Here is a 17,600-nt window from a genome sequence, read left to right on the forward strand (position 1 = left end):
GGGTCACGGTGGCAGCTGCCGCAGCTCCGTGTGGGTCGCCGGCAGAAAAAGACGATAACGGCCGGACAGGCCTTCAGGAGTCGTGTAGGCTAAGCGCCACTGCGCTTGCTCGTTGACCTCATGTCGTGCGCTTCGGTCCAGGCGTAGATCAGGACGATCACCAATGACGTCTAGGCGGCTAGGAGGCTACGCACCAGATCGCACCCAGCTTGTGAAACTGTAGCCACCAGGCGACAGGTATGGTGCATCTCGTGCTGGATCTCGATGAGCTAATAAGTGGACTGGGCGCCAAACCATTTCGATCTGCAAAGACTGATCTCAGTTTCTCTGAAATGCGAAAGGCCGTCATTCTCTCTGATTCATGACGCAGACTGAATGCTTTGAGCTCCTATCTCGATTATATATGCCCTTACAGCTACGCGTACTTGTTCTCTCGTCTTGCTCCGAGCATAGGTTGCTCGGTCTAGTTAAACTTGCAATGTCCGAGTTTCTCGGTAGCACCCTAGCGCTCGAGTCACGCTACGTTAGCTGTGCCATGCGCTTTACCATTCACGCGTATCGCAAACCCTGTCTGCCAGGAGCCTTTTGTCTTAATGTCAACAATACCGTGTAGTGGCTTATTTGATTAGTACAGCGGCCGGGCTGGCCCCTACTGCCGCGACGTGGCTGGAAAGGAACTTCATATAATTTACAAATAGCGCACCGGTTACTTTCGGGGTGCAGTGTCCTCTTGTCACCAAAAGGGGAGTCGGTAACTGGCATTCAACGAACACCTCGCACGCACTTTTACCAGGAGCCAGCCAATGGAGTCTTCATACACGCATTGTACAAAGAGTTTGAAGTGAAGGGCCTCCAGTGTCTCAGTAAAATGTTCATCGCGGCATCCAGCAAAGCCCACAGAAATCAAGTCGTGAGGTTCAGATTCCATAAACATCAGTTTCCAGAATTCCGCTTGTGCGTGAAGCCGTACTGACTGAACTTAACCGAGATACTCACTCTAGGAGATGTTGCCAGTGATTACAATGACAACGACATGTCAGAGAGGTTATTCTTATTAACGAATCAATGTTTCTGGTAACGTTAATCGGAAAAATGTAAATTTTTTCGGAAACATAGTTCCTCCATTTCGCCAGCGAACGTCAACGGGCCACGCCAAATGTCAATGGATTCTGAGCGACGTCACGGGAGAAAATTTGCATTCCTTTCACTTTCCTAGCGAAAACCGTCACAGGTATTTGCTGCCTCGACGAGCTTTGTTTGTGGCTTCTGTCTCAACTGCAGAAAAACTCCAACAACCCCATCTTGAAGAAGGTGTTGCGACTCCCCACCTTACGGATGTGTACGGCAACACCTTAACACACGTCTATCTGGACGAATCGTAGATGCCGTAGAGTCCATCGTAACCGACGTGTTCCACATGTTTACGGAAGAGTAGGAATATCATCTCGGCATTTGCCATGTGACTCAAGCAACAGATATCGAATTCCTGTATCCTATAGAAAAAACCTTACAGAGATGCTCCATTAACAGGATGAGATTTTAAGCGAGTAAGCTGTAACATTAAAATGTAAACTTCTTTTTAAAAATGTAAACTTCTTTTCTGCTCACCATATACTTATTAACCGAAAATGATATCAAAAAGCGCACCATAGAAACTCTTCGCTCCGTGATACCATCAACTTTACTGAAGCATTGAGTGTACATTCAGCGACATGGGCACTCCTTTATACATATCACTTAACTGAACATTCCACCAACAGAATATCCATCCATAAGTCGTTGCTGTAAATCTCTGAAAAATCCATACATATCTTAAAAAATATGTATGTATAAATTTCTCAGAAATCACTGGAGTGATTTGAACCAGTGAAAAGAATCACTGTTGGGATGAGGATCACCTTCCTAACCAAAGGGTGCGGGTGGGAGTGAAAAAGCACTGTAGTCCATGATGCGTGTATACCCACATTTTAGTCATCTCATAATTTAAAATGAGAGCACTTGATGGCTCTTGCAAACTTTTCACATAAATTCAAGCCTTTGCGAATGTATTTCCCTCTGACAATTCCCGTAAAATGATGAAAGGAAAAACGTTTATCCCTTACAACATTTTCGCTGAAAGAGGCATGACGTATAAATTTATTACTACTAAGTGCATTTGCAACACTTTTTGCATGAAGTGTTCACATATATAATTGCATTATATCATTGTATGACACACAATTCAGGAGATATGACGTCATAAACAGTGAAATAAGTTAACAACTGTCGCTTCATGGATGAAACTTATATTTCTTACTCTTTTACTACAAACTCTATTCAGAACTCATTTCGCAGACGGTAGCCACATACACCAATGAATGTACCTGCTAAATAATTCATTGTACATCACATGCTTCGGGAGATACTACGTCATAAACTTTGAGCTGCCTGAAAATGAAACTGCAGGGCTAAATTCGGTACACATGAAATACATGTAAAATTACGTGTCAAATATGCATATTTATCATGTGTGTACGAGGAAAACGCCACGAGCAAAAAGCTTATCCTAAACATGTGGAACGATTTCAACAAGATTTGGTACACATGTTAGAGACGACCTGGAAAGAAATACATGTGGTAAGAACCACCAGCTTGCTATTGGAGTGGAGTGATAATATGAAGAGAGAATGGGGAGGAGGAGATGAAGAGTGGGAGAGGGTGGAGGAAGACATTGAGACAGATGGGTGTTAGGAGATGAAAAAAGAGAGGAAGAGGGTCAAAGGATGGAGAGTGGGAGAGTGGGGTATGGAAGAAATGGACAGTGAAGGGAAAGAAGAGGAGGTGGAAGGAGGTGTGCTCCCTGCCGCCGTTGGATAAGCAGCTGCAGCAGCAAGTCGTATACTCCTAGCTCACTTATTTGTTACATAGTTTAATTCTTAATTTCTTTGCGTGTTTTTGGTACTTGCATTGTTTGATACATAAATTTCGAGCGTATTATAGTATTTGAGAGTTGTAGCATCGCGTTTTAGTACCTGAATAGTGTAAATTCGCGTAGTCGTTTGTCTTTTGTTTTTGTTTTGAACGGCCAGTGTCGGTTGGTCACAGTCAGTGTGCTCCCTGCCGCCGTTGGATAAGCAGCTGCAGCAGCAAGTCGTATACTCCTAGCTCACTCATTTCTTACATAGTTTAATTCTTAATTTCTTTGCGTGTTTTTGGTACTTGCATTGTTTGATACATAAATTTCGGGCGTATTATAGTATTTGAGAGTTGTAGCATCGCGTTTTAGTACCTGAATAGTGTAAAATCGCGTAGTCTCCTTCCGCTGCCGAGCAGTGTGTCAGCAGTGCGCAAGTAGCAGCATTACTGCATTTACTAGGCAATCTTGTATTTTAATAACCGTTTAAATTTTGTCGATTTGTTTGCGCTCTCTGTAGATTAGTTCAGACGTTCTTTGCAAAACAGTTTTTAGCATGGATAGGGACTGCAACTGCTGTGTTCGGATGCAGGCTGAGTTGGCATCCCTTCGCTCCCAGTTTCAGGCAGAGTTGGCTTCGGTCACACAGCTTGAGGCTGTTGCCAATGGGCATCACTGTGGGGGTCCGGATGGGGGTTTGTCGGGGACGGCCAGCTCGTCCCTTGCATCCCCCGATCGGACTAAGACTGTGGTTGCCCGTGATACTGCCCGCATTGAGGCTGATCCCTCACCTGTGGTAGAGTGGGAGGTCGTCTCAAGGTGTAGCAGGGGGCGAAAGACATTCCGGAGGGCTGAACGGAAGGCCTCTCCAGTTTGTCTGACGAACCGGTTTCAGGCTCTGTCTCAGGCTGATACTGATCTTCGGCCTGACATGGCTGCTTGTCCTGTTCCAGAGGTTGCCCCTCAGTCTGCAAGATCCGGGCGGTCGCAGAGGGTGGGCTTACTGGTAGTTGGGAGCTCCAACGTCAGGCGCGTAATGGGGCCTCTTAGGGAAATGGCAGCAAGAGAGGGGAAGAAAACCAATGTGCACTCCGTGTGCATACCGGGGGGAGTCATTCCAGATGTGGAAAGGGTCCTTCCGGATGCCATGAAGGGTACAGGGTGCACCCATCTGCAGGTGGTCGCTCATGTCGGCACCAATGATGTGTGTCGCTATGGATCGGAGGAAATCCTCTCTGGCTTCCGGCGGCTATCTGATTTGGTGAAGACTGCCAGTCTCGCTAGCGGGATGAAAGCAGAGCTCACCATCTGCAGCATCGTCGACAGGACTGACTGCGGACCTTTGGTACAGAGCCGAGTGGAGGGTCTGAATCAGAGGCTGAGACGGTTCTGCGACCATGTGGGCTGCAGATTCCTCGACTTGCGCCATAGGGTGGTGGGGTTTCGGGTTCCGCTGGATAGGTCAGGAGTCCACTACACGCAGCAAGCGGCTACACGGGTAGCAGGGGTTGTGTGGCGTGGACTGGGCGGTTTTTTAGGTTAGATGGCCTCGGGCAAGTACAGAAAGGGCAACAGCCTCAAAGGGTGCGGAGCAAAGTCAGGACATGCGGGGACCAAGCAGCAATCGGTATTGTAATTGTAAACTGTCGAAGCTGCGTTGGTAAAGTACCGGAACTTCAAGCGCTGATAGAAAGCACCGAAGCTGAAATCGTTATAGGTACAGAGAGCTGGCTTAAGCCAGAGATAAATTCTGCCGAAATTTTTACAAAGGTACAGACGGTGTTTAGGAAGGATAGATTGCATGCGACCGGTGGTGGAGTGTTCGTCGCTGTTAGTAGTAGTTTATCCTGTAGTGAAGTAGAAGTGGATAGTTCCTGTGAATTATTATGGGTGGAGGTTACACTCAACAACCGAGCTGGGTTAATAATTGGCTCCTTTTAACAACCTCCCGACTCAGCAGCGTTAGTGGCAGAACAACTGAGAGAAAATTTGGAATACATTTCACATAAATTTTCTCAGCATGTTATAGTCTTAGGTGGAGATTTCAATTTACCAGATATAGACTGGGACACTCAGATGTTTAGGACGGGTGGTAGGGACAGAGCATCGAGTGACATTATACTGAGTGCACTATCCGAAAATTACCTCGAGCAATTAAACAGAGAACCGACTCGTGGAGATAACATCTTGGACCTACTGATAACAAATACACCCGAACTTTTCGACTCCGTAAGTGCAGAACAGGGAATCAGTGATCATAAGGCCGTTGTAGCATCCCTCAATATGGAAGTTAATAGGAATATAAAAAAAGGGAGGAAGGTTTATCTGTTTAGCAAGAGTAATAGAAGGCAGATTTCAGACTACCTAACAGATCAAAACGAAAATTTCTGTTCAGACACTGACAATGTTGAGTGTTTATGGAAAAAGTTCGAGGCAATCGTAAAATGCGTTTTAGACAGGTACGTGCCGAGTAAAACTGTGAGGGACGGGAAAAACCCACCGTGGTACAACAACAAAGTTAGGAAACTACTGCGAAAGCAAAGAGAGCTTCACTCCAAGTTTGAACGCAGCCAAAACCTCTCAGACAAACAGAAGCTAAGCGATGTCAAAGTTAGCGTAAGGAGGGCTATGCGAGAAGCGTTCAGTGAATTCGAAAGTTAAATTCTATGTACAGACTTGACAGAAAATCCTAGGAAGTTCTGGTCTTACGTTAAATCAGTAAGTGGCTCGAAACAGCATATCCAGAGACTCCGGGATGATGATGGCATTGAAACAGAGGACGACACGCGTAAAGCTGAAATACTAAACACCTTTTTCCAAAGCTGTTTCACAGAGGAAGACCGCACTGCAGTTCCTTCTCTAAATCCTCGCACAAACGAAAAAATGGCTGACATCGAAATAAGTGTCCAAGGAATAGAAAAGCAACTGGAATCACTCAACAGAGGAAAGTCCACTGGACCTGACGGGATACCAATTCGATTCTACACAGAGTACGCGAAAGAACTTGCCCCCCTTCTAACAGCCGTGTACCGCAAGTCTCTAGAGGAACGGAGGATTCCAAATGATTGGAAAAGAGCACAGGTAGTCCCAGTCTTCAAGAAGGGTCGTCGAGCAGATGCGCAAAACTATAGACCTATATCTCTGACGTCGATCTGTTGTAGAATTTTAGATCATGTTTTTTGCTCGAGTATCATGTCGTTTCTGGAAACCCAGAATCTACTATGTAGGAATCAACATGGATTCCGGAAACAGCGATCGTGTGAGACCCAACTCGCGTTATTTGTTCATGAGACCCAGAAAATATTAGATACAGGCTCCCAGGTAGATGCTATTTTTCTTGACTTCCGGAAGGCGTTCGATACAGTTCCGCACTGTCGCCTGATAAACAAAGTAAGAGCCTACGGAATATCAGACCAGCTGTGTGGCTGGATTGAAGAGTTTTTAGCAAACAGAACACAGCATGTTGTTATCAATGGAGAGACATCTACAGACGTTAAAGTAACCTCTGGCGTGCCACAGGGGAGTGTTATGGGACCATTGATTTTCACAATATATATAAATGACCTAGTAGATAGTGTCGGAAGTTCCATGCGGCTTTTCGCGGATGATGCTGTAGTATACAGAGAAGTTGCAGCATTAGAAAATTGTAGCGAAATGCAGGAAGATCTGCAGCGGATAGGCACTTGGTGCAGGGAGTGGCAACTGTCCCTTAACAAAGACAAATGTAATGTATTGCGAATACATAGAAAGAAGAATCCTTTATTGTATGATTATATGATAGCGGAACAAACACTGGTAGCAGTTACTTCTGTAAAATATCTGGGAGTATGCGTGCGGAACGATTTGAAGTGGAATGATCATATAAAATTAATTGTTGGTAAGGCGGGTGCCAGGTTGAGATTCATTGGGAGAGTGCTTAGAAAATGTAGTCCATCAACAAAGGAGGTGGCTTACAAACACTCGTTCGACCTATACTTGAGTATTGCTCATCAGTGTGGGATCCGTACCAGATCGGGTTGACGGAGGAGATAGAGAAGATCCAAAGAAGAGCGGCGCGTTTCGTCACAGGGTTATTTGGTAACCGTGATAGCGTTACGGAGATGTTTAGCAAACTCAAGTGGCAGACTCTGGAAGAGAGGCGCTCTGCATCGCGGTGTAGCTTGCTCGCCAGGTTTCGAGAGGGTGCGTTTCTGGATGAGGTATCGAGTATATTGCTTCCCCCTACTTATACCTCCCGAGGAGATCACGAATGTAAAATTAGAGAGATTAGAGCGCGCACGGAGGCTTTCAGACAGTCGTTCTTCCCGCGAACCATACGCGACTGGAACAGGAAAGGGAGGTAATGACAGTGGCACGTAAAGTGCCCTCCGCCACACACCGTTGGGTGGCTTGCGGAGTATGAATGTAGATGTAGATGTAGATGTAGATGTAGACAGGCCTGGAGGAAGAGGTGGGAGAGAGAGAGGGAAAAGGAAGTGGACAGAATGAGAGGGTGCAGGAAATGGACAGAGAGAGGAGGCAGGAGGAGATGACGGAGAGAAGGGGGAAGAGGAGGAGATGCACAGAGCGCGTGCTTCAAACCACAGCGATTCGCCACCCAGCGACTGGGCTCCCAGAATATACAGTGACAACAGCCACCGGCTCCACTGACTATGAAGCCCTATTTAAAGTCACCACCGACGTCTACAAGCCATTTCTCATCGTGCTATGTTCTACTCCACAACCCGGAAGTGCTACGCTGTGGTAAACTGTTTCGTCGCTTGGATTGGTGTTCCTGAAGCTCTGGGCTTAGAATGTGGCTGCCATACTGGAACGCTTAGTATGTCAACGGACTTGTGATTTCTTCAGGAATTCTGCATTCCACATCGCCTACCACTTGCCGCTTGGTGACCAAATTATTTGTGTCGGTGTGGTGTTAATAAACTGTAAAATTGTGATATATTTAATGTTTTATTCCTGGTTATAACGCTTTGCCTTGTGCTATTTGTGGAATAATTTCCCATCTTCAGTGTGGGTTGCTTCCATGTAGCGACTACTGTAGCATGCTGAATGACGTAGCCTGCATATTGCTAAATAAATGTCGCACCACTGGGAAACCTTCACAGTACACCTCTCGCTGGGACACTGGAGTAACGGCGCAGCCTTATGACAGTAGTTATCAACGTACAAAGGAACAACGTAAGACAAAAACAGTTATTGGCGAGCGTCGAACTTCCATTGCAGTAAATGAGCTGGCATTAAGAAACAAACAAAAATAGAAAATAAATGAATGCGTGTTCTAGAGAAAAATTCAAGATAATTTTCCGTTTAAGCTAGATGACAGAAGCACTCGAGAGGCGTAATGTGGAGACCTATTTACTGGAAATGGAGTTCCGTTTCCTGAAACGAAGTAGAACGCACCGCTTCCACCCTTGAACGACACAGAGAACGACTTCCGCGCTATTCCGCTGCCGCCTAGCGTTATTCGCCCACAGTGCCATCTTCCGTAGTCTTTACTTTTCGCGGAAATGAGACAGCCTCAGAAAAAGCAGCCAGTTACACAAACCGAGTATTCTTTGCTTCTTTCCCGTAATACTCGCTTGGATTTTTCATTACCATTGCCTTCACAGTGAGCAGACACAGTAAAGACGCTCTCCTCACATCGGCAGCTTATCAAAGCTCTTTGACGCCTACGGTAATGCTATCGAATTGTAATGTGCCTGTTATGGTAAAAGACAAGTAACTGTTGCACCATGAGACAAAGAATTTGCGGTTTCAGTGCTCCCCATTGAAACTTACTTTGCGACAATTTAGATTAATTCACGAAGAACGACTCATGAACGTCATCCTGGAAAATAAGCCCTATAACAAAAAAAAAAAAAAAAAAAAAGAAAGAAAGAAAAAACAAAACAGTATACAGGTTTCTTCAGGTATGCCATATCCAGCAGAAACCAGTGGTTGATGATTAGATCCGGTTGAACCACCAGTTTTCGGGGATACTGAGTGACATGTTTCAGCCTCTGTTCCAAGTAATCAGAGGCACTTTCTATGGTATAGCAAACGGGTGTTTTAACGGAACAGTAAATGTGTGATAGCGTGTCCTAGAGTTCGTCGGACATGAAATGTCCAGCAGCTGATCGAAAGTATCTGGACGTCTCTATGTAATGCGTAATTGCGCAGTAGATTTAACGAGAGGCGTACAAGCCAGTATAAAACAGGTGGAGAATGTTGTGTTCTCACTACAGAAACAGTAACAGCAGAACAGGTCTTCCAGGAGAATTAAGTGACTTTGCACGTGGACTAGTCACTGGATTGCGGCTGAGTAACAAATCCATCAGCGACATTTCAATCCTTCTAATGCTGCCCAAGTCGTCTTTTGACGATGAGTCCGTGAAGTGAAAATGCCAAGGAAGAACCAGATTTTAACAAGATCTGGCAGACCTCATGTACTCAGGGACAGCGACCGTCAAGCATTGCAGAGCGTGGTTGTAAAAAGTCAGATGAAGTCAGCGGAAGAAACCACTTGTGAATTTCAGAGTCCTATGACTGTGTGGAGGGAATTAACAAGAATGGGGTGCAACGGTCGGGCAGCTGCTCATAAGCCACACGTTTCTGTAATCAATACTAAGCGACGTTTGACGTGGTGTAAAGGTGACGCCACTGGATAATGGAAGACTGATGTGACACAACGCTGTGGAACAGCAACAAGGAATTGTGGTTCCCTAATAAAAGATTTAAATATTGGTTTAATTGGGCCTGAGGTTTAGAAAGGATGGTCGGTTTTAGTTATTTTGCAACGTTTAACATCTTGGAGATAACTAGTGCATTCGTCACAACCCTGAGATAAACAGTCACGCTATTAAATAAAATTAATAAACTGCAGGCAGGATTTTTGCTCTGCAGCGAAAAATTAATGTTCACAACTCGATAGGGTTTTTGATTTAAATACGAGGGCTATTCGGAAAGTGAGGAACGATATGTCGCGAAATGGAAACCACAGTAAAAATCAAAACTGTTTTATTTGCAACGGTTAGCTACACCTTCCAGCTTCTTCTCTACACAGTCGCTGCTCGGACTTAGACATCTGTTGCAGCGTTTTACCAACTTTTCAGTTCCCTCGTTATAGAAGACAGCCGCCAGTGCTTTCCGACAATTTTCTACTCTGGACTGCAGCTCGTTGTGTGTGTAAAAATATTGTCTTCATAGCCAGTGATTCATCTGGGCGGAGATGAACCTCAGTGATAGTCAATTATGGGCTGTATTGCGGGTGATCAAACACTTACCATCGAAAACGCTGCAGGAGCATCTTCATTGCCCCTGCAGAGTGCGGCCGAGAATTGTCGCGTAGAACGAACCACATGACTGTTATGCGGATTGCATAGCTTCAGGTGAAATCTTACGCCAGGCCTTCATACTTGGCGGGAGACGCTAATTTCTAGCCGTTGGGTTCGGTTGGGTTGTTTGGGGGAAGAGACCAAACAGCGAGGTCATCGGTCTCATCGGATTAGGGAAGGAAGTCGGTCGTGCCCTTTCAAAGGAACCATCCCGGCATTTGCCTGGAGAGATTTAGGGAAATCACGGAAAACCTAAATCAGGATGGCCGGACGCGGGATTGAACCGTCGTCCTCCCGAACGCGAGTCCAGTGTGCTAAATTTCTAGCCGTCTTTACGTTCTCACTGTGAGCTCGGAACTGAAAAGAGCGACATGATGCAATCGACGGGCACACTAGACACAGTGCCTAACGCATCTGCGCAAATCTTCATCAGATTACTTTCCGAATAGCCCCCATATTAACGAAACTGATTGATTCTTTTTCGTATATGAGTCAATGTAACAACTTTAACTAAAACTTGTTATTAATAAACCAGAGCAGTACTCCACGTCAACCAATGAGTAGTTCATGTGAACTACAGAAACTGTAAGATAAATCACATGTCTTCAAACTTAAAGCTCCACACTAGTCAACCATCGTTAAACATAAATTCAAAATGCTTGCAAAGTCGAGCTTGTGAGCAGAACCTCTTCACCTTTTAACCAGCTGTTTTTTAATTACCTTATAATTTCGATACATAAGCAGATGACACAGAGATGACAAAACTCTTGGGATAGCTATTGCATATATACAGATGACTGTAGTACCGCGTACACAATGTATAGAAGGGCAGTGAACTGGCGGAGCCATCCTTTGTACTCGGATGATTCATGTGAAAAGGTTTCCGACATTATTATGGGTGCTCACGGGAATTGACAGACTTTGAACGCAGAGTCGTACTTGGAGCTAGACGCATGGGAGAGTCCACTTCCGCACTTGTCAGAAATTTCAATATTCCAACATACACAGTGTCAAGAGTGTACCGAGAAAACCAAGTTTGACTAAGCACGGGCAACGCAGTGCCCAACTTCCTTTAACGACCGAGAGCAGCGGCATTTGCGTAGAGTTGTCAGTGTTAACAGGCAAGCAAAGCTGCCTGAAATAACCTCATAAATCAATGTGAAATGTGCGATAGTGCAGCGCATTTTGGTGTTAATGGGCCATGGCAGCAGACGACCGACACGAGTGTCTATGCTAACAGCGCGACATCGGCTTGAGCCCGTCTCCTGGACCCTACACAAATGGTGGCCTGGTCAGGTAAGTTCAGATATCAGTTGGTAAGAACTGATAATAGGGTTATAGAGTGCCACAGACCTAATGAAGCCAAGGACTCAAGTTCTGAACAAGACATTGTGCTAACTAGTTGTGGCTCCATAATGGTGTAGGCTGTCTTTACATGGAATGAACTGGGTCCTCTGGTCCAACTAAAGCTAGTATTTACTGCAAGTGACTATGTTCGGCTATTTGGAGACCATTTGCAGCCATTCATGGAGTTACGTTCCCAAACAAGGCTGAATTTTTATGTAAGGTAATGCACCATATCAGTGAGCCACAATTATTCACAATTAGTTTGAACCGTCTAGACAATTCGAGCGAATGATTTGGCAGCCTAGATCGCCCAACGTTAATCCCATTGAACATTTATGGGACGTCTTCGAGAGGTCAGTTCGTCCACAAAATCTTTCACCGGCAACACTTTCGCAATTTTGGGCTGCTCAGGCAACAGGGACAGTATGGCTGCAGGGGACTTCTGACGAATTGTTGAATCCACCCACGTTGAGTTACTGCAATATGCAGGCCAAAAATGGGCCCGAAACGATATGTAAGTAGGCTGTTTATGTGTTTGTATGTTGGCAGCGCGATGCACTGCATTAATAACACTGACAGCACTGTGTGCACTCTGTAAGAGACTCTGTGGCTGGTTGGACTTGCTGCTGGAAGTTAACAGTCAGCGATGATGGAAGTTGCGAATGAGTAGTCAGCAGTGATGGAGGTTAGATGGAGGTTAATAATTAGCAGTGTTGGAGGTTTGCAGTATTAGCGTGAGCCGACGATCTGAATGTATATCCGTCATTGAGATTTATTACTGATGATTACATAATCTTTGAACTGTTTGACACATTCTTAAGGTAAATACATTGTTTGCTCTGCAACAAAATCATTCTTTTGCTATCCACATGCCTATTAGTAGTTAAGGCCTTCAGTAGTTCGAATCGTTTATTTAGCTCGCTGTATTGGCGCTTGCTGCATTGCTGTGATTCGTGCAAAGAAGATTTTTGTGAGGTAAGTGACTTATGAAATGTATAGGTTATTGTTGGATTTCTACTAATTCAGGGGCATTCTTTTGAATTAATTGTAAAGGAGCCAGATTGTGTTATCCTTGAATATTGTGGGTAATTAATGAATAGGAAAAGTTTGAGTTCTGTTTCTCAGATATGAAATGATAAAGAATAGCAAAGAGACAGTATAATCTAAGTTACTCAGCAGTTTAAGTAAAAATTAATAATGAAGTTTCAGATATTAGGAGGCATTCCATGACTTTTGTCACCTCATTGTAATCCGTTTCTGAACATCAGATACACCATTTTCATTTGAAAACGTATGTTTTGTATTATGGTACATACTATCCAACACCTTAGGATTTTTTTCCTGGTTATCATATGGCTAGAAACCTTTCTTTCGTCAAATATTCAAGTGAAATTTTTGTGCAGTCTTACTTCAGAACGACATCAACAAATTTTAGACTCATACTGGCGTAAGTGTCGCATACTACCCACCGTTCCAATAAGTTTCAAAGGCACATGACTTTCCTGCATCTTTTTATGCCAATGATAACGTTTCTGAGGCATACGTAAGCACTGGTGATACGAAGTAACAGCATCGAACACAGTAGATTTTAAAGCAAAATAGACTCTTATATTGATGTCCGTTTAATTTAATGAGTAGTGCTATTTGAGTGGGTGATTTTCGGTTCCATGAATATAACCTGCTCATTTCTTTCAAATCAGAGACTGCTCAGCTTTGTTAGGACGATATGTTCTCCTTACGTGCTCCCCCAGCAGCCAGCAGCCAGTTTTCTCCTGGTTGATGTTCAGACACATGTTGCCACTGCCTTGGTCAAGTACGATGTGCTATATCTCACGTAGTGAGGTGCCTAACAGACAACACTTTCCAAATCAACATGAGAAATGTTTACTACCAAAACAACAGGTCACTGACGAAACAAATCATCTTCTCACTGAAATTAATACAAAATTATCTCTCTCTACTATCAGAAGTGATCCTGGAAAAACAGAAAAGTAAATTAAAAGACTGGTCGTAGATACTAATCAAGTTTCCCACGGGAATTAAGTAAATTGTACTCAGTGGGTGCCGGCCGAAGATAATCTTTGGGTCGACGTTGCAGAACTCCGAAGCCCGGCTGCGGGGCCTCCTACTGGGCTATGACTGGAGGGTTGGACGGTACATGAGTGGCCGAAGGCATCGGCGGAGAATTGCTGATTAGTGTACCAGCGCCGCTGTAAATAGCCGCTGCGCGTATGTACACGTGCGATCTATTTCCGCGCACGTGACTGAGTGGTGGGTAGGGGCAGAGGACCAGTGGAGGTGCCTGTCCAGCCGTCTGACGGTTTCGATACACTATGTTATCAAAAGTAACCGGACACCACAAAAAGATACGTTTTTCATTTTAGGTGCATTTTGTTGCCACCTACTGCCGGGTACGCCATATCAGCCACCCCAGTAGTCATTAGACACCGTGAGACAGCAGAATGGGGCGCTCCGCGGAACTCAAGGACTTCGAAAGTGGTCAGGTGATTGGGTGTCACTAGTGTCACACGTCTGTACGCGAGATTTCAACATTCTTCAACATCCATAGGTCCAGTGTTTCCGATGTGATAGTTAAGTGGAAACGTTAAGGGGGTACGTACAGTGCAAAAGTGTACAGGCAGACCTCGTCTGTTGACTGACAGAGAGCGCCGACAGTTGAAGAGGGTCGTATTGTGTAATAGGCAGACATCTATACAGACCACCACACAGGAATTCCAAACTGCATCAGGCTCCACTGTAAGTACTGTGACAGTTACGCCGGAGGTGAGAATACTTGGATTTCAAGGTCGAGCGGCTGCTCATAAGCCACACATCACCCCGGTAAATGCCAAACGACGCCTCGCTTGGTGTAAGGAGCGTAAACATTGGAAGATTTAACAGTGGAAAAGCATTGTGTGGTGTGTCGAATCACGGTACACAATGTGGCGATCCGATGGCTGGGTGTGGGTACGACGAATGCCCGGTGAACGTCATCTGCCAGCGTGCGCAGTGTAAACAGTAAAATTCGGTTGCGGTGGTATTATGGTGTAGACGTATTTTTCATGCAGGTGGTTTGTACGCCTTGTTGTTTTGCGTGGCACTATCACAGCACAGGCCTACATTGATGTTTTAAGCACCTGCTTGCTTCCAACTGTTGAAGAGCAATTCGGGGCTGGCGATTGCTTCTTTCAATACGATCGAGCACCTGTTCATAATGCACGACCTGCGGCGGAGTGATTACACGACAATAACATCCCTGTAATGGACTGGCCTGCACTGAGTCCTGACCTGAATCCTTTAGCACGTCTTTGGGATGTTGTGGAACCCCTACTTCGTGACGGGCCTCACCGATCGACATCTATACCTCTCCTCAGTTCAGCACCAGTGAAGAATGGTCTGCCATTCCCTAAGAAATCTACCAGCACCTGATTTAACATATGCCTGCGGGAGTGGAAGCTGTCATCAAGGCTAAGGGTGGGCCAACACGATACAGAAATTCCAGCATTACTTATGGAGGGCGCGACGAACTTGAAAATAATTTTCAGCCAGATGTCCGGATACTTTCGGTCACATAGTGTGTGAGTGTCGCCGGTGGCTGACGTCCTGGGAGGTGACTCGTTGGAGTTATGTATTTGTGCGTTGCTGCTCCGTCCGATGGGTAGCCGAACTCTGAGGCGTACTACTGGTATATGACATGATGGTTTCCTACATTTTTTTCTCCGAATTCTTGTATCTATATCTCTATCATCGGCATAAGAAGTATCTTCACTAATAGGCTGTTTCCCTGCTCAACAGCTCTGCAGACCTCATAACTTTCTCCAAGCCAACTCTTCAAAGTAAACGCAACAGCACGTCTCCCTGACCATTTGGTAGGGTTAAGAAACGTGGCGAATATTTTGAAGGGTGGCAGTAACCATCAAAACAAGAAAAGAAGTCCGAAGAATACGGGCTCAAGAATGCATATCTTAAGAGCTCTGAGCACACGTTCATCTTCATTACTGTGAAACACATCTATCCTATCAAACCAGTGCTTACAGCTCCCAAGGAAGGATTTTAGAGCCCTCGTTGACTGGACATTTTTGCCTTGTTTTGGTCCATAGGAAAAGAAAAAAATTTGCAGTATGTTTGTTTCACACGATCTAAGATGAAAAAGTGCTCGTAGCTCTTAAGGTATACATGTTTACTAGACTTCTTTCTTGTTTTGATACATGCTACCTCCTCCCAAATCATGGAAACCAAAGAGCATGCAGTAGAAGAGATGTGTTTACAGTACTGAGGATGAACAAGTGCTCATTCCTCTTAAGGTATGCATTTAAGAGGCCATGTTTACTGGCCTTTCTTTTCTTTTTTTTTTTTTTTATTTACACATCAAGTTTCATAGGACCTAATTGAGGAGCAAATCTCCAAGGTCATGGAAAGTGTCGTTACATTAAATTACAACATAAAGGTAATAATAGATAAAAGTAAAATGTTTACGAACCCGAAAAAAAGGCAATCCAGAAGTTTAAGTAAACGCAATCAACAATACAGCAAGAATCAGCCTAACTTTTCAAGGCACTCCTCGACAGAATAGGAGTGACCCATGAGTAAACTCTTCACTTTAAATTTGAATGAGCATGAATTACTGCTATGATTTTTGAATTCGTGTGGTAGTTTACAGAAAATGGATGACCAATATAATACACACCTTTCTGCACAAGAGTTAAGGAAGTCCGATCCAAATGCATGTCTGATTTTTGCCGAGTATTAACTGAGTGAAAGCTGCTTATTCTTGGGAATAAGCTAAGCTAATATTGTTAACAAGAAATGACACTAAGGGATATATTGAGAAGGGGGTACCCGTGGTCTAGGGGTAGCGTCTTTGATTCATAATCAAAACGTCTTCGGTCCCGGGTTCGATCACCGCCACTGCCTAAATTTTGATAAATAATCAGCATTGGCGGCCGAAGACTTCCGGCATAAGAAGTCAGCCTCATTCTGCCAACGGCCTTGTCAAAGAGGGCGGAGGAGCGGATAGAGGTTCAGGGTACTCTCTTGTCCTAGGGGTGGGAAATTGCCCCTAAAGGCGGAAGAATCAGTAATGATCAATGACATGAGGATGCAGAAGGCAATGGAAACCACTGCCTTAAAGACACGTAACGTGTATCCACAATACATGTGGCCTGTAATTGAAGAAGTGTCATGATGATCTCTCCATTGGCAAAAGATTCCGGAATAGTCGCCCATTCGGATCTCCGGGAGGGGACTGCCAAGGGGGAGGTTACCATGAGAAAAAGATTGAATAATCAACGAAAGGATAACGTTCTACGAGTCGGGGCGTGGAATGTCAGAAGCTTGAATGTGATAGGGAAACTAGAAAATCTGAAAAGGGAAATGCAAAGGCTCAATCTAGATATAGTAGGGGTCAGTGAAGTGAAGTGGAAGGAAGACAAGGATTTCTGGTCAGATGAGTATCGGGTAATATCAACAGCAGCAGAAAATGGTATAACAGGTGGAGGATTCGTTATGAATAGGAAGGTAGGGCAGAGGGTGTGTTACTGTGAACAGTTCAGCGACCGGGTTGTTCTAATCAGAATCGACAGCAGACCAACACCGACAACGATAGCTCAGGTATATATTCCGACGTCGCAAACTGAAGATGAACAGATAGAGAAAGTGTATGAGGATATTGAAAGGGTAATGCAGTATGTGAAAATCTAATAGTCATGGGCGACTGGAATGCAGTTGTAGGGGAAGGAGTAGAAGAAAAGGTTACAGGAGAATATGGGCTTGGGACAAGGAATGAAAGAGGAGAAAGACTTAGTTCTGTAACAGGTTTCAGCTAGTAATAGCGAATACCCTGTTCAAGAATCACAAGAGGAGGAGGTATACTTGGAAAAGGCCGGGAGATACGGGAAGATTACAATTAGATTGCATCATGGTCAGACAGAGATTCCGAAATCAGATACTGGATTGTAAGGCGTACCCAGGAGCAGATATAGACTCAGATCACAATATAGTAGTGATGAAGAGTAGGCTGAAGTTCAAGAGATTAGTCAGGAAGAATC

This window comes from Schistocerca nitens, chromosome 9, assembly GCF_023898315.1.
Source record: "Schistocerca nitens isolate TAMUIC-IGC-003100 chromosome 9, iqSchNite1.1, whole genome shotgun sequence".
Taxonomy (NCBI): domain Eukaryota; kingdom Metazoa; phylum Arthropoda; class Insecta; order Orthoptera; family Acrididae; genus Schistocerca; species Schistocerca nitens.